The sequence below is a fragment of the Chinchilla lanigera genome, unplaced genomic scaffold (genome assembly GCF_000276665.1).
Source record: "Chinchilla lanigera isolate Chin_1 unplaced genomic scaffold, ChiLan1.0 scaffold00009, whole genome shotgun sequence".
Lineage (NCBI taxonomy): Eukaryota > Metazoa > Chordata > Mammalia > Rodentia > Chinchillidae > Chinchilla > Chinchilla lanigera.
This window is the reverse complement of record NW_004955410.1, coordinates 5,137,776-5,156,124: the sequence shown is the minus strand read 5'-3', so window position 1 is coordinate 5,156,124 and position 18,349 is coordinate 5,137,776. Positions and strand designations below refer to the sequence as shown.

The 18,349-nt window shown below is 43.4% G+C and overlaps 1 protein-coding gene across 1 annotated transcript in view; it reads right to left on the bottom strand.

Annotated features, from left to right (window-relative positions):
- Gnat3 (guanine nucleotide binding protein, alpha transducing 3) overlaps positions 1-10,357 on the bottom strand; it is a 65,827-nt gene extending 55,470 nt beyond the window's left edge. Inside the window, exon 1 of the mRNA XM_013510593.1 lies at positions 10,168-10,357. The gene's annotated coding sequence lies outside the window, so the exon portion shown is untranslated. The remainder of the gene's footprint in view (positions 1-10,167) is intronic.
- Positions 10,358-18,349: the final 7,992 nt, after the last annotated feature.

Genomic DNA, 18,349 nt, shown 5'->3' with positions numbered 1-18,349 from the left:
CTTGCGCTTGCCAGGCAGGCGCTTTGCCGCTGAGCTAAATCCCCAGCCCCGGAGATACTTGTTTTCAAACAGTGAACATTTCTGCTTAGGTGGCAAGACTTTGCTCTGTGTGGGTCTGAGTCATGATCCCCTATGAGTGCTTTCCCTTAACTCCTCAAAGCATCTAGTATCACTTTAGAGAACTCTCAACAGAGTGGTTTTTCAACTGCCAGGGACTTGCTGCACCATAGTCAATTTGTCAAGTTCTGGAGACACTTCTCTTTGCCACAAGTGGAAAGGGGAATTGCTACAGGCATCTAGTGTCATCTTCTGGATATTCTATAATACATAGGCCAACCACCGACCCTCCAGCCCAGAATTATCCACCCCACCTACCAATAGTGCTGAGGCTGGGACACTGCTGTAGCATTGTGACTCTACTGGACACAACGTCTGCATAGCAGAGCTCAAGTTTCCAAAAGAGATCTCTGTCTTGTCCCAGCAGCCTTGGGTGTCACATCATAAGCTGTGGTGTCTCTGTGACCCAAAGAAACTTACAGCGTGTGTGATTCCCTTTTGGTGCTAGGTGCAAAGGACAATAGTTTGTCCATTGTTTTAGAGAGAGGCCCTGGATGTTCTAAACAATTGGACTTTTAGAATTTCACTACTGTGGCAGTGCCCTGATTCTCTGAATATTCATGGTTTACCCATCTTTTGGAATACGTGTGTCTGACTAGGGCTTCCTGATATACTTGCTATTTCTTGGTCACTTTATCCTGTTTACATGTTGTCACTGATATAAGGGACAATGTTCTATCAGTGTTCTGAGGAATTGGGAAACAGTGCAGGTGTCTTTGGGATAGCTATAGCAGAGTAAGAGAAAGTGAACACAGACCAGGACAAGTCAGGAAATGCTTACAGTCCTTTATCCTACACGAATGCAAATGAGTTCTGTTTAATATGCCTGATAGGAATCTGTCTGAGCTACTTTCTTTTTTCTGGGACACAATACCTGAAACCCACAACTCCAAGGAGGAGAAGCTTATTTTGGTTCACAGTTTGTATAGTGTTCAGTCCATAGTGGGCTGTCTTCAAGGCAGTGGCATAGAAGAGCGGCATCACAGAGGAGAAACAGCTCATACATTGGAAGCAGGAAGCAGAGAGAGGGATCAAGGGAGGAGGAGGGAGAAAACCCTTCCAGGCCATTCCCCAGTGACCACCTCCTCCCACCAGGCTTCACCTCCCGTCATCACATTCAGCTGTAAACCCATCAGTGGACTCATCCACCAATAAGCATCACAGCCCCATGATCCAATCATCTCCCCAAAGCCCCACCTCTGGGGGCACGAGGCTGTGGGGGAAACATCTAGATATAAATTGCAATAAAATGGAAAAAATGTTCTCACTGAATCAGTGGCCACACACACTGCACTTGACACTATGTTAATACCACCATGGGTGAAGGATGCTCAGTGAGGCTCACTGCTTAATGTGGCTCCTTGCTGTCTCTGCTGTTGGCCAGCTGAAGTGAAATGGCTACAAAGGGGTCGCCATCCCTGAATCTTTTATATTTAGGCTGACAAGCGACTGTCACTTCCTCTAAGGTGCAGTATTGTTTTGATTTTTTGGCTATTGTATTCTCCTGCTTGGCTTGCTATCAAAAAGCTCCACAGGTGCCTCAAACACAGAAACTCATTTTTCCCTGCTCTGGACACTAAGGGTCTGAGGCAAATGTCCTGGCAGAAGTGGTGTAGTGAGTTGATAACTGGTGGTCAACTTATAACCCCCAGCTGAACTGAGTAAGTGTTGTGCTGGGTGTCAGAGGCCCACTTGGGAACTGTTGACAGCAGCATAAGAAGCAGACCTGCAGAAGAAGAAGGTTTTTGGCAGCTGAAGAGGCTGTTGGGAGCTGAGAGAGGCTTTTGGGAGCTGGTGGAATCTGTAAGGTGTTGTTGGTTGTTTTGGAGGAGCTCGTCATGCTCTCTGTTCTGATGAACTTGGCTGTTTTCATCCTCTGAGGAGCTCAGGACCTCACTGGCACTGAGAATAGTTTTGGTTCACTTGTGGGGAGCTCTGGTTCTCACTCTGAGCATCCCTTCCTGGTTTTGGAGGGGAAGATAGTGCACTGCCAGTCTCTGGGAGAAGCTTGCTGCATTGGCTTCCCTGATGGGAACTCGGCCATCTTGATCATCAGAGGAGCTTGGGACTTCACTATTGCAGAGGACGGCTGTGGTACCTTTCAGGGGAGCTCTGGTTCTTTCGAGCATTGCTTTCTGGCTCCAGTGCAGATCCCTCAGCCTGCTAGCACAGATCCTTCATCCTGCTGGCACAGACTTCCTAGATTTCACCACTGACCTTTGGGCCTTCCCAGAGCAGATCCATGAAACAGGCCTGTATGAGATATTGTTCTGGGTTCTAGGCCTCTAGTTGGACTCATGGGAGGCATTATTATGAGCTCTAGGTCTTCAGCTGGACTCATGCAGGACATTTCCATGGGACACAGGCCCTCGACTAGATTTCTTGGTCTTAGTGTGCAGACAGATTTCCTGCACTCTTTTGTATATTATTCTTCTGGTGACTATTATAAATAATCATATAAAATATGTGCCCTGTATTATATTGTGTTCCCCTTGCAAAACATCCCCCAAACCAACACAAGTGGTTTCTGTGTGACCTCCTTTAAGTCATTTGCAGATGATGGCCACTTTGCAGGACAACTGCCCTTAACTTCAAGTTGACATTGACTCTTCCGATCTCTTAATTTGAGCCATACTCATATGGGCTGTTCATTCATTTTCACTCTAAGAACTCTGTGTTTAACGGACCCCTTCCATCGGCCTCCCATGCCAGCCTCTCCCGTCTGCCATCTTCACCGGGAGACTTCCCTATTACACCTACTTGGTGCTCATAATCAAATCAAATGGTGCCACTGGGCACCACTGTGTATGAATCTCATTAACCCCATTGCCCTGTGGAAATCTAACGCTAAAATTGTCTTTTGTGTTGTCAGCAGCTGTCTGTGAATAACAGTCTCAGTGATGCTGAAATCCCTTTCACCCATAGATTCCTTTCAGTTTTAGCACTGGGGAGGCCGGCCTTACAGTCATTACCTACAATCTGATTACTTTCCCAGCTTTATGTATTATTCATGCTGATGTGCCAAATTCCACATTTTTTATTAAGTTAGTCATGGAACAACAATATTCTGGCTTTCAAGAGTCATCCTGGAAAGCAGTGCCATGTCTCAGAGGGTTGAATCCCATAGCATAGGAAAGGGCTTCTGTAGGCCACCTCTCAGCTGTGTGTTCCCCTTTCCTTTGGTTTAGTGCCCTTAAAAATCTTGCCCTCTCTCTCTTGCTCCCACCTCTCTCTCCCTCTCTCTGTCTCTCTCTCTCTCTCTCTCTCTCTCTCTTTCTCTCTTTCTCCTTCACTCCCCCTTCCTTTCCTGCTATATTATCTGTATTTGTGGGCTCCTGCAATTACAGATTAGGCTCTGTAGCTCTTTGGTATCTGGTCCCCAAGACAAGTAAATGTAGATCTTCACCAAGGTACGTGGGCTCTTCAGAGACACAGGCCACTACCCTGTCCCTCTGCTAGGGGACTGCCAATCATGAAAACAAGGAATGTATCAGTCACGCCAGCCCAGAGGGCCTGGGGAAACTTGAGGACCCCAGGGTTTTGATGCGTCAGGCCAGCACCCCTCTTTTAAGTCTCAGGATCCCCTTCCTTCCTGCTTAAGAATCCTACCTTGTTGCAGTAGACTTGTTTAGGCTGAAAATTCAAGCCCTGCTGGGATGGTGACATTATTATAATTAAGTCCTGTGCTTGATCAGCACTTTCCATTCTACTCAGCTCCACTGTAGGTGATGAGAGCTGGCTTCTGTGTGGTGTAAAGGACCCAGGGGCCTTTATGTGTTGCACTAAACTGGGGATTAATCATTGTTGGCTTTCCATTGTCTTTCACTGGTGACTCGATAGCTGCCAGCAGTAGCCATCAGGAGCTCTGAGGTTAAAGAGGCTTCCACCCAGATTTCAGAAGGCCTGGGAGGCCAGGCAGTGTGCCCCTGAGGGGGTAGTGTGTGAGGCTGTGAGTGTGAAGCAAAAGGTGCCCTGGAGACCTCAGAAGTTTAGAAAAGCCAGGACTGTGGATCATCTAAGGAAAGCTACCTGCAGGGAGCAAAGCGGGCCTAAGAGAGAAGTCGTGGAAGCTGTAACCACCAGAAGTGCCATAGGGGTGGACTCTTGCAAACGCTTTGGAGCTCACAGTGTGCCACAGATTGCTTCAGATGCTGCATGTGGAATTACAGGACATAATGTTAGCCCTGCTGGATTTTGGACTTGCTTTGGTCCCAATGCTCTGTGTCCCCGTTTGTACCTTTTGGAATGGTACTGCTTATTTTGTGCCATTGAATGTTGGAAGTGTTTAACTTTTCATTTGTACAGGGGCTCACAGCTAAGAGTTTGCTTTATATCTCGGAGGAGACTTCGGACTTAGATTCTTCAGCAATGCTGAAACTGTTAGGACTTTGGCAACTCTTGCAGATGGACTAATTGCTGTTTGTATAAAGGGATGGACATGAGTCTTTGGGGGGCCAGGGGTGGAATGTTATGGTTTGTGTCTGGGTGTCCCCCTAAAGCCTCATGTGGTCATGGGGCAGGCTTTTAGAGTTTGATTGATTATGGGTATGAGAGCTGCACCCGCCCTGGGATGAATAGTTTGCATATGTAAGGGAGAGGAAGAGGCTGCTTGCAGCCATTCTGCCCTGGTTTTTGTGCTTGTTGCTTTTGCTGTGTTCTGCTGCCATGAGCTGTAGCCCTTTGCCATGTGCCACTCTGCCTTATAATCTGCCAAGTATAGACTGAAACCTCCACAAACTGTAAGCGAAATAAACCTTTCCTTCCTTAATTTTGGGTGTCAGGTATTTTGTCCCAGCAATGAGAGAAAAGTAACCAAGACAACTGGCTTTCCTTGGTCTCCACCTTGCAGGGTGCAGAGGATGGGACTTCTCCATTTCCATAATGACATGAGCCAATACCTTCCAACAAGTCCCTTTGAGAGCTCATGGTGATTTACTTAATTACATGTCCAGTTTATCACCCAGTTAATTACTAATTAATGGACTGCAGGCTTTGGAGTGACAGAACACTGAGTTATGATTCTAGTTTCATCATTACTTACACGTGGCCCCCTAACTCAATATGCCATATTATTTTCTGTGGGCTGGGGGTTTAGCTTAGTGGCACAGCACCTGCCTGGCAAGCTCAAGGTTGTGAGTTCAATTCCTGGTACCAGAAACCATCCCCCTTCCCTGCTGCCAAAAAAAAGGAAAATATTTACTGAATGTGTTCCCCACCTCTGCAGTTCAGATGTTGCCTGTGTACAGCACTGCCTGGGGCGGGGATGCTCTAAGGAGTGGCCAAGGCCTTTTCCCTCGGGGGAGCAGGCTCAGGTCCTCCCAGGGAGACTTCACCCAGTGCCTTCCGGCTGCCCTGCCGCACTCTGCCACAGGAGGCCAGTGTTCCTTTCCCCAGAGCCTGCAGCCCCCACACAACTGACCTGGCAGACTCCTGGGTCTCCCAGAGCAGTGAGAGGGAGGATTTCTGCTCTTCGCACATTCCTGTCTCAGTATCTTTTGCTATAGCAGCACAAATGGACAAAGATACATGATAAAACTTTTATGTTTTACCCTTTTATGTATACTCTTAGGTGAAATTATAGAAAGACTATTGTTGGGAGACAGGTCATGTTTCACCAGCAATACTGGAAACATTTGAACTTTCGGATAAGCACACTTGCCAAAAACTAGCACTACAGTAAGAAGTTTGGTTGCTGGTTATGATATGATCTTTACCAAACGGATGCTATTAAAATGTCTGATGAAATTCTAAAGTAAGATAGCATTTTTGGTAAATGTTATGTGTTACTGTTCATAATAACACTCTGCCCTAATGGAGCAAAAATCCTGGTCTATGCGAATGCTTCTTTCCTTGGGCTGCCAAAGCAGGATGCTGCACATGTGGTAAAAGATAGGAATTTCTTCTCTCAGCCTTCAGAGTCAAGGTGTGGGGAGGTTTGGGGGTTCCTGAGGTCTCTCCCTGTCGCCTGCAGGTGGTTGGCTCATCACTGTATCCTCACCTGGACCCTCTCTCTGTGCTGGGGCACCTGCGTCCTCTGCATGTTGAAATAGCCTCTTATTTTAACAGTACAGTCAGAAGGCAGTAGGCCTGCCACAGAGGCCTCATTTTAACTGATCGCTTCCTAAAATGCCTTATCTCTAAACACAGGCATCTTTGGAGGCCCAGGGGATGCAACTAGCACATATGAATTTTGGGGGACAAAATTGAGATCAAAACTGCAAGGCTCAAGGTTGTTTATGAAACAGCTCTGAGCTGGAAACAAGGTGAATAACCACAAGTAGAAGAATGAGGATATTATGATACATCATGGATATATGATAGAATCATAGAGATTGAGATCTATGGAAGTCAGCCTGGAAGACTGTCTGTCCTACCCACAGGGTCAGGAGGGAAGAGTAAGTTCCAGAAAGCGTAGATAGTATGATCCAGTAGCTGTCAACCACTAAGAGAAATACCTCTACCCCAAATGTGCATTTATTCTATGTTTTTGCATGAGTATTGAAAACTAGGGTGAAAATATATATCATATAAATACTGTTTGCCAGAGTTAAGGGAGGTGAAGGAAATGGAATGTAGGGGAAATAAGTGTGAATTGATATTAGTAACTTTTTATTTATACAGCTTTGGATAATTTTACTTTATTTAGAAAGAAGTCCCTGTGATAAATTTGAAAACTTTCATAAAAATTATTAAAACTACAAAAATAAATATGACAATCACCAGGAAATACTATGTGGTATACATTAGTCATCAGGGTGCCATGGGACTGCTGCAGAGACAGAAATGTTTTCTATTTGCACACCTGACACAGTATTTGCTAGGTACATGGGATTCTTGAATGCTTGCAAGGTGGCTAGGGAAAGTAAATGAAACAATTGTACATTTTTATATAATTTTAATTATTTGGAGTTTAAAATTAAACAGCTGCAAGCAAGCAACTAGCAGCTTTTTTTTTTTTTTTTTTTTGGTTTTTCTCTGGTACCGGGAACTGAACTCATGACCTTGCACTTGCCAGGCAGGCGCTTTGCCGCTGAGCTAAATCCCCAGCCCCCACTAGCAGCTTTTGGATATCATGTGCCGGTCTGTTTTGCAACTTTCATCTACAAAACGTCTCTCTCTTACCATAAGCCAGCCTTAGTATGAATCTTGCTGTGAGTTGCAGGTCTAGCTTTTAACCTGGTCAGTGCACAACTTCGTTGTAGGAATAACTCTGGTCCTCTATCTCCAGCTTCCAGGACCAAGTCTAACTATTTTCTCCCTTCTTCTCACACTATTCAAACACACAAACCAGGTAAGTCACAAAACTACTAATCTCCTGACATCCACCCAAGTTCTGATGCTTTTCTTCTTCTGGTAGTTTTTATCTTCTCTCCATCTATGGGACAAAGAAGGTAACAGGAAGAGAAATCAATCCTTCTTAGTGACCCCATCTTTATCCCCTACACTGTGCTGGCTGGGGGATAACTTGACATCCCTGTTGAAGCATCTTTCCTCAATGATGTCTCTGCCTGTTTTACCCTACTTATTTTCCTATAGAAATTTTGAACTATAGTGTTAGGACAGAATGATGCTCCTCAGTGTATAGTTAGGACAACAGTATAGGCTATATTACAAGACATTTGGGTAAAGATCAAATTAATTTTACACACAAACACATGACACAAGACCACTGAAGTAGAGATTTATTATTTTCATATGGAGATCACAGCAAGGTATATAAAGAAGTATACATTTAGGCTTTGAATTACAGATAAAATTTCAGATGGAGAGAAGGCTAGGCATTCAGAAAAGGACCACCATTCTTTTAATATTACATAATCTTATGCATATTTCATAACATATTGACTCATTTTCCTGCTTTGAAAATGAGAGAAACAATTTTTTAAACGTGAGAAATTATGTCTGTAAAACTCTTAGTGTGGTCTCTGGAAGATCGGTACAGAGCAGTGTAACGACTGTTCCAGGTGAAGGAAACCCTGTGACCTGCACACAGGGACTCCCACCACTCCAAGGAAACCGGGGCAGCGAGAGGCCGCGTGCAGATTGGCTCCAATAGAGGATAGCTGTGTCTGTGAGCAGGAGACAAGTGTGTACGGAAGTAGAGATTTGAGTTGGGTTGTGGAGGGCGCTGAATCCCAAGGTAAGGAGATGTTCTGGAGACTAGAAGGTGGGGAGTGGCCCAGTCGAAGCAGCATTTTCAGAAAAGAAATCTGCCGGTCCCAAGGCGATGAGTTGGGAGAAAGGACAGAGGCAGGGAATCAAATCAGGATCTGAATACGCACAATCACGAAAGCCGCAGAAACAGGGGTGAGGAGCAAGGTGCTGACTGTCAGAGACTTACAAACAGTCGAGCACCGGAAACAGTTTCACAATCTACTCAGATTCGGCATCTCCCTGAGCCTCCGTGACTGTGCCTGTGAAGTGAAAGTACCGGCGTCAGTGAGTTGACTGTGGAATCGGAGTAAGATGGAATAGTGAGGCACTTTTCTACTCTGATAAGGATAATGACAGTGCAAATGGACAATAGTAAAGGAAAACACATTAGGAAGCTGAAATAGGATCACTAGCATTTCATGTTTAATTTGATATAATGCAGGAATTCCTTGAGAAAACATAACAGGTAAAAAGTATCTATGCCTACCACTCAGGAAATCATTCCTCAGTTTGAAATGGAGGATAGTTTGAAGTATGAGGAGCAAATCAAGGCCTAAGATGGCACTAAAGTGTAAGGTGTACAAAATGTGACCCTTCCTCCCTGAGTTCAGACCATGGAGGACTTTTTAGGCCAGGATGTTGTGTTTCCTAACCCGCTGCTTTGGCCTCTTCCTTCCACCTTGCTAATATGGCCACACGCATTTTTCTCAGCACATTCCAGCACTGCTGCTGACTTGGGAGGTTTAGCGTTCTCACATCTCTGTGGTTTAACTCTGATACTCGTTTCTCAACTCACCACATTTCCTTCATTTCCTTGCTATTTCCTGCAAAATCTCCTAGGAACTTTTAGTGTTCATCAAAATAAATTCCTTGCCTTGGAATGTAAAATGTCTTCCTAAATCCCACACATGACCAGGAGATCAGGATATAGTCATTTTAAAATGGAAACTATGTGCTGTGTTAATTAGAACTCTGTCAAAGGTAAGCAGAGACCAAGCTGTCAGGAGATAGATTTATAGCGTCTTTTGTGTCGGCTGAAAACCGCCCGGCTCACACGCAATCTAAGTGAGAGTCAGATTGATTTTCCTCTGTTTTATCTTCGGCAAATACTGCAAACCCAGCTTCTTCCCAATATGGGTGGCTGTGAGCCACTGACAGCACGCAGAGTCTTTGTTCACCCCTCCCCCCCCCTTTTCCTTGTCTTTCTGAGACAGGGTCTCCCTGTGCAGTTCAGCCTGGACTTGAGCTCACTTTGTAGCCCAGGCTGGTCTCAAACTCACAAAGATCCTCCCAAGTGCTGGGATTATAGGTGTGCACCACCACACCCGGCTGTTTGCCCCTTTTGAAAGAGAGTAATCCTCGTGTGAGGTGAGTGAAGTCATTACTTTCCCCACTTTATCTCCTTCTGGAGAGTCATCTTCTCCACCCCCTTGCTGCCTTCCTTCTTGAGCACTCAGGGGTCTCCAGTGACTTCCCATTTCCAGAGAGCACACCTGCCCTCGGCCTTGCTGAGCAGAAGGCTAGAGCTGGGACCATTATAGCTTCTGAAGATCAAAACTGTAGAACTTTTCCTAGTAGGAATCATGGGGTAACAGAAAGCCAAGCAGAACTTCTGAGGGTAAGTCTGCTTATCTAATAAATGAAGATGCTAAAATCTTGTCACAAAAGAATGGAGCAACACAGGAGACAATATCAGCACAGGACATTTGTTTAAAAACGGAATTGTTTTTTGTCCTGTCCTGACATGTGTTGCCCTGATAGCACTCATCCCGTGCTGACGGTGTCTCCCGCATAACGCCTCCTGTGACCTAGCTGTCAGGTTGCCTAGAATTTCCCAGAAGTCTCTGGTCATGGATACCAAGCCAAGCCACCCAAGCCAGAGACCTGCGAACTTACTGCCTTCCTGAAGTGGCCACTGAGGCCGTCAGTTCCTGCTGGGAACTCCCGTGGGCTGCAGGTGTTTTCCTTCCACATATCAGGCTGGGCACAGGTCACAGGCTTCCCAGGGGTGCTCTGTGCCCAACAATGAGTGCCTCAGATGCAGACCAAGCTGCGGGCCATCCCAGCTGCAGAGCTGCCTGCAGGGCCGATGTCACGGGACTGTGGCACCGCTACTTCCCCTGCTTCATTCTGCCACTTTCAGTTCCTGAGCAGAAAAGGCCGAGAGTCTTCTCAGGAGCTCCCTTCCCCGTGGTCTCAGTGATCTCCCGGCCCCGCACGGCTCCAGGTCAAGTGGGTCCCAAACCTCTGACCCTGCTCCCCACCTCACAAGCCTGCTCTTCCCTCCATGTGCTTCTCCAGCACTGGGAGCTGAGCCCAGAGCCTTCACACTCAGCTACATCCCCAGCCCTTTTTATATTTTTATTTTAAAACGGTCTCACTAAATTACTAAATTGCCCAGACTGGGCTCAAACTTGCTAACTTCTTCCCGACTCAGCCTCCCTGGGTGCTGGAATTAAAGGGTGCACCCCTATGCCTCACTGCACGGTATTTTATGTGCTGAAAGACGTAAGCTTCCATTCACATGACCAGGGCATCCCTGTGATTCCCTCTTCCATTCCCACAGACAAGGGCACAGTCTTTATTTCTATCTCCACGCCAGCTCTCTGATCTCTCTTTCCCATGCGTGCTTATATCGCTTTTGCTCAGGCATTTGTGGCGCTCTGCCTTACTGTAATAACACATTAACTGCCGCCATTACGTCCTGTTCATCCGCAATACACTGGCAATGCACCAGCAGGGACTCCCGTGCAGTGTTCTTTAACTTGCAGTGATTCCCCTAAAGCTCATCTATACATGCCAGTGGCTCACTCTCACCTTGAGGATAGAAGAGTCTTAGGTTGTGTAAAGGAGCATTCTTATTCAGACATACAAACCGTGAAATCTTTGGATAGATGTCTCAAGAGTGCTGCAGAACCAGAGATCAGTCACCCGAGCATTATTCCTCCCTGTCTCTGGCTCCGCATGAGCTGAAGACCATTTCCTAAAACCAAAGCTCGCCGGGACCCAGAGCAGAAGGCTGTGCACACGCAGAAGCACGAGCAGGACGTGGACGCGACGACCCCAGCAGGAGCAAGGGGTGGAGTAAATATCGGGGGCCCCAAGTGAGCTGCACGTGACCAGGTTCCGGAAGCGTGGCCTCCCAGTGGCTCCTTCGGCCCTAACCTAGCTGACCTTACAGTTCTTGGTCTTCTTATCATCTTCCCTCACACACGCTGCCCCTTGAGTGACTTCTAAGATTGCTGCACCTCGGACAGCAGTTACCCCCAGTAAGTCACAGCAGGAAAGAACGGGAAGGCTGCACACATTCAGATATGCGTTACTTCTGGGAAAGACATGTGCACACGTGTGTACATACACACACACATGCACAATCAAGCTCACATGTTCCTTCACACAGGCAGATGCAGAGCTTGCTTCCCCTGCCTACTTGGTTCACCTGGCAGCATTCAACTCACCTGGTGCCCAGCGCCCCGTGACTTGGCTCTGGCCTCTGGTCCCACACACTGCTCTGAGCCATCCTATGCCGCGCACAACCTGTTTGCTCAAGACTCTCCCTGTCCCTGAACCCTCTGCTGCCTTAAGCTCCCCAGATCTGGGCCACTCTGCCTCATTTTCAAACCATCCTTGATGTCTTATCCTCTTAAAATAAAATTGAAATTCAAAGAAAAAAACTTTCGTACTGCCTTAGAAAAAGACAGGTTTTTCTCCTATGTTTTCTCTAACCAGTCTTGACTTATTCTTTTAGTACCGTTTACTACTACATGACACTGAGTTATTTTATTTTTAATTCTTCAAATTCAGGCCTCAAAAGAACTAAGGGCAATGCTAATAACTATTCATCATTTTGTTCTTGGACCCTGACACGGTGCTGACATAGGAAAGGCACTCAGAATTTGTTGAAAGATTGATTATGTGTTGAAGTGAGCTTTCCTTTGACTAATTTGATGGAATCATTGATTGGAATGCAACTAGACACAGTTCTAAGCTATGGGCATTACTTTTGGGTTTTTCCACTCTAAATGAGTGATAATAGAATTGTAGGGCTCTCCTTCAGTTAAGTAGAACCATTCTGCATTCACAAAAGATGTCAAAATCTCAAGTCCTTGAAAAACTTTTCTGGCTACTACTAAATCCCACCCATTCACATTTTGCAACCTAATCCTTAAAGAGAGGGTATTTGGAAAGAAGGCATTAAGAGCTGATTAACTCATTAGGACAGAAACCTCACTAAGGGGATTAGTGCCCTTATAAATGGGGTCCCAGCAAAACTCATATGAAGCCCCACAAGAAGGGCTGGTCAGAGGAAGTGGTCTTAAGATCCTGGACTTCCAGTTTCCAGGACTGTGAGAAATACATAGCCTAACCCAGACCCACCCCCAACCCTAACCTTCTAGTCCTGACCCTAACCCTAACCCTAACCCCCTAATCCCAACACTAACCTTTTAAAGCCCTTCAGGACATGCTGTTTTGTTATGGCAATGCCAATGGACTGAGTTTCACCCAATGTGGTCTGTGTGTACTGGACTTCGAACAGAGTTCCAAAGATAGAATTCTGGGGAGTGATCCACGAATAAATTGAAGAAAATTTGTATGCATTCTAGTAAAATTACATGATGATAATCACATCTACCAGGGCTGGGGATTTGGCTCAGAGGCACAGCACCTGCCTAGCAAGCGCGAGGTCGTGAGTTCGATTCCCGGTACCGGCAAATCAATCAATCAATAAATAAAATAAAATAAAATCAGCTTGCTTTTTAAAAAAAAAATCAGATCTACCAATTTCTATGACTAGAAATGCATTCATCTATACCTAGGTGAACAAAAATAAAGTTTATAATGATGTATTTTAAAATATCCAAATTATTGTTATGTTTATAACAATAGTTTGATGAAAATGATGAATAGTTATTAGCATTGCCCTTAGTTCTTTTGCAGCCTGAATTTGAAGAATTAAAAATAAAATTTTCTTCTCAAAGAGAGACATGTGTTTTGTGAATTATCTGATTATTTTCCCTAAAAGAGTGATTCTTCACATTTTAAAGTTTCCATTAACAATTGAAGTAAAGGCAAGATGTTTTCTTCTTGTAGACAGGAATTAGTAAACATGGAAAACTTTCTCACAGAAAGCCTTGATTTGCGAACTGTTTGCAAGATACCATATTTCTTTTAGGTTTTGTATTTTAGATTAGTCCTGATCATATTCAAAGATATTATCATTTTATGTTTTCTTTGAAATATTTAGTTATTAGGATTTGTTCCTGCTACTGGGGGAACTGTTCCCCGCACCACTGTGAGGTCATTCTCTGGCTTATTCCTTACAAGTAGACAGACTGTCTTGCTTTGAGAGTATTATTTTCAATATGTTCACATTGTAGACTATGACATTTGTTTAATAATAACTGTTCCCTCCTACTATTACCCAACCTTTGTCCAAGTTTCTCCCAGCTGATGCCACTGACTGTTCTCTGTAGCTCACAGTCTTGAGACAAGACTGATCCTGTTAAGGAGCAAGCCCTGTAGACCGACCTGTGGATGGCGTCATTCTAGGGTTTTCAAATCTGCCAACCCAGACCCTGTGTCTCACATTCGCCCAATAGCTACACTGCAGAAAGCAGCTGCTTTGACACTTTCGCAAAGTTAAGTCATAGGGCACGTTTGTTTATCTGGTTGATCTATGTTATCTTCCTGTTTTCACATTTTATTTCTCTGGGTTTAAAGAACCCAGAGAACTGCACAAGAACCCAGAACTGCACAATTGTAGATTTGTTTTAGAACTATAGATAGAAGAGAGAACTCGATACTGACTGTACAGAGTCAGATTGAATTAACCTAGCTCAATTCAATCAGGCCCTTTCTATTACACAAGAACTGCTCATCAAGGGGAGATCAGAAAGGGTCAAGAAAAGCTCTCTTCTCCTTGAACTGGAAATACATCCTTTGTCCTATGAAGGATGTGTGTGTGTATGTGTAAAACCCATGGTGTGCCCCTTATTTCTAAATCTTTCTCTAATTAATTTGAAAGGTAAATGGTATTGGAAGTCACAAAATTCAATCATAAATATTGTCAAACATTCATGTAAGGTTGTGTCCTCTGCAGTTCTGGGAAGAATTCCTGCATGGAGTGATTTCTTTTTTTTTTTTCTTTTAAAAATTTTCCCATTGTACCTGGAACATCAGAAGATCAATAAATCTTATTACAAAGAATGAATAAATGAACCAATGGACATATTTTGAAACATTATTCATTAAAAAGATTTCTGAAGAAAATATACTTATCTAAAAATGTGTTTTCCCAGATTGTATTAACAAGCCAAGACATATCACTGTAAAGGACAGGTCATCTTCTGATCCATTGCACCAAACAAAACACATGCATCTCAGTTCAAGAAGGTAATGGTGGGAACTAGTACTTCAGTTGAAGTGGCATTGTTCATGACAAGCTCTTGGTTATGAAGGTAACACTGCACACTTCCTGTTTGACAGGATGTCATAGTAGGTCTGTGTCATGACCAGGTACTTCTCTGAACACACCTTGGATCTACTGTTACTTAATTTGCATTGTACTTCTGTACAGTTACTTCTTTAACATGCCCATCTCTAGCCTTAATTGACCAGCACTCACTAACCCCTGTAACTATTTGTAAATAAATGCTAAAAATATTTGTGACCATGCTCTACTGCTTTTTTTCCCTAAGAATGAAAATCCTTATTGTGTCAGATGAGTAACAGGCCTATCTGAGAGAAGCACAAAGGACATCACATAGAAAAGAAAATTTCTGTAGGTAGAATTTTAAGACTCTGTTTAGGAAAATCAGGGATTCCGAAGCCGCTTGCTAAATTACCTTTGAATAGTCATTACCCATTCTTACAGAAGTTGCAGACAGATAAGAATGGAAGATATCCATTTTTTGTGGTCATTTGTTTTCTACATTATTCTATAATAATGTAAGCAAATTTGAAAAATTTTCAAATTAACCCTAAATTGCTCATAAATATGCTTAAATAATTTTCTTGAATCTTATTTTTATTTAGCAGTGCAAATGCAGAGGAAGAAATACGGCCATCATAGGACTAATAGGAAACTTTCAAAGAATTTTTCTTTGATTTCATCTGCAACTTGCTAGTTCTGAATTTTCTAAGACTCTGCCCATTCACAACCAGCCAACTGGAATTTTGAGGCAAATGCACAGTGAATAGGCACAGTCGTCTGTGTTTTGTTTCAGTTTGTTTTGTTATTGTTGTTTTCATTGCTGAGAATGGCTTTTTGAATATGATACTGTTTTCTATTTCTTTAACTAAAAGTCTCACCTGTAAAAATTTATGGGTTGGAAATTTAAGGGTTTGAGGTTGCGGATTTTTCAAAACCCATTTTATACTCTGGAGGCTTTACTTCCCGCTAGCACCTCTCCTCCCTCCACCCACCCGCCACTTCTGCCCACACCACAAACCTTCTTCCTCTTCTGCTTCCCAGAGCACAAGCCGTGGAAGTCAGAAAACTTAACTCGACAAGACATATGAGGGAGGGACATGCTTTATTTCTTTTCATTTTTTTCTAAGTGTTTCCTAGAGTCCATGAGGCGCAGACAGCCTTTCAAATGAATGCACTGATTTTTCCGACTGTTTTATTCATTAAATGTCCACATCTCAAAGGAAGAAATCAATGAATAAATAGCTTTTTTTACCAAAAAGTGTCCCGACTTTCCCTCACACTTATTGTTTCAAGTTACTTCAGAGGACACTTGAAATAAGTTCTTTAGGGGCTGGGGATTTAGCTCAGTGGCAAAGCGCCTGCCTGGCAAGCGCAAGGTCATGAGTTCGGTTCCCGGTACCGGAGGGAAAAAAAAGAAATAGGTTCTTTATTATTCATTGTGTTTTGAACTTTTTTTTTTTTTTTTTTTTTTTTGTTTTTGTTTTTCTCCGGTACTGGGAACCGAACTCACGACCTTGCGCTTGCCAGGCAGGCGCTTTTGCCGCTGAGCTAAATCCCCAGCCCCATGTTTTGAACTTTTTGAGCAATTCTTAATATCACTTTGGCTTATAGATAACTAATATTTGTTACTTAGATTTAAGATTAAATGAGTGTGTAGAGCTATAATTGTTTGAATACTTATAAATATTTGAAATCAACATTGTTTTCCTTGTCTTGCTTACACTTTCCTTTGTATTTTGAAAATATTAGGCCCAAATAAAGTGGAACTTCTTCACAGTGAGGTGATATCTTCAAAGGAAATAGGGTGTTAACTGATCCTTTATCTGATGCTATAAGGTTTTCAAGAGGCCAAGTGAAAAACTAAGCAATGAAAAATTGAATTATAAACCTAGTGTAAGGCAGAAGGTAAAATTTGTCTTCCATTCTGTTCCAGTTTTACAACTTCTTTGGATAATACTCAATGAAAGAAGTAATAATTTACTTGTTATAGATGCAGAAAAAGAAAAGAAAAAATAAGATGGAACTCTTTTGGAAGGGAAAGAGCAACACAAAAATAAAAATCAGTATGAAGCAATGTGTAACATAAATATACGATTGACATAAATACCTGAGAAAGGTGTGGAAGCTTATGAGGTCTGGGGGAAAGCAAGAGCTTGGTATTATACGGCTAGACAATATTTTGGTGTTACGTTAGAGGATATATAAAATTTATATATTACGAATAAGACACCTGGATAATGTTCTCAAATCAGCCAGTTTCAGACAAAGACCAAATTAAAATCCAGGTTTTCTTTCCTGAAGCCTAGCTGAGAATGACTTGGAAAAGGTCTTCTGAGAGGGTGGCTCCTCTTGGCACCCTAGGCCTTCTGCAATGTTGCAGTGCTACAGAGACCGGGTGCCAGGGACTGGACCCCACGCTGTGAGCCTCCACATCCAGGGCACTTACACACTGGAAGATGGCATGTGTTCACTCCACAGGAGGGCTGCTCTCCTGGGACAGCCAGGCAGGAGCCTTCAGAGCCGTAGTCACGGCGATCGATCAGCAAGCTTGACCTCTGCAAAACAAGTTTATTAAACAAAGAAAAGAACAGAAAGTAAAGTAGCAAAATCTTCTCCAAAGAGAAAATTATTAAGAATCCATGACTGGAAAAAAAATTTAGCAAAACAAGAAAGGTCTTATAACAATCATGTCTGCTTTATAAACTAGGACATCTGTGAACTTTCCTTCATGGCACCGATGGTAAAAGAGCTTTTGACAGAGCGAGGGTGGAAACTGCCAACATGCGGAATGTTTTTGGACAAACACATCAGGACTTTTCAACAACCCTTGTCCTCCAAAACAGCTCTGAGAAGAAGCAGTCATCAGAGACTTTTCAGAAGATAGCCCCAACGACCAGAGAGATTAGATGACTTAACCCCAGAACCACATGAAGACTTTCTCACACTTCGAAAAACCAGCCTACCTTCGTGGTCTGTCTCTTTTTTGCTGGAGGAAACTGGTGTACACTTGAATCTTCACAAGCCGTTCAGAGAGATTATCTGAGGGTTCCAGTGCAGGATCTTCCCCTTTGCTGCAGCTGCAATCCCACCAAGAGGTACAAGAAACCTTCTCCTCTAAGGAGCATTGAACGTCACAGGCCACTTGCTATTTTTACGACTTACTATCACACCAAGACAAAGATGCCAGCTACACCAAAGACACTCTCATGCCTTCCCTTTTTCTGCTTATGGTTCCCCTTAAAAGACAGTCTGTGCTTTTCCTAAATAAGAATACTGGATTGCCCTAAAGGACATATGGAGAAAACTGTCTAAGATTTGAGGTTTAAAAACTGTTTTAACCATTGTAAATTACTCTTCTAAAGGGTTTCTTTCTAGAAAATAACCTACTTCTTAGTTTTGCTCTTCTCACTCTGGAAGAATAAATGACAGAAATATATGATGGAATTTTCTGGGTCCATAGTGCTCCTGCAAATATAGTGATTGTTTCTAAAACTTAACAGAATTCCTGTAAGAAGTATAGTGAGGGAAGTAACTCCTCCCTGAAGACTAGAAGACTCTTCTCTTTTAAATTTCAATTAGATGGTAAGGACTGAGGTAAATGTATACATAGACTAAAGAGAATTTAAACAAGACCTGTGAATGTAG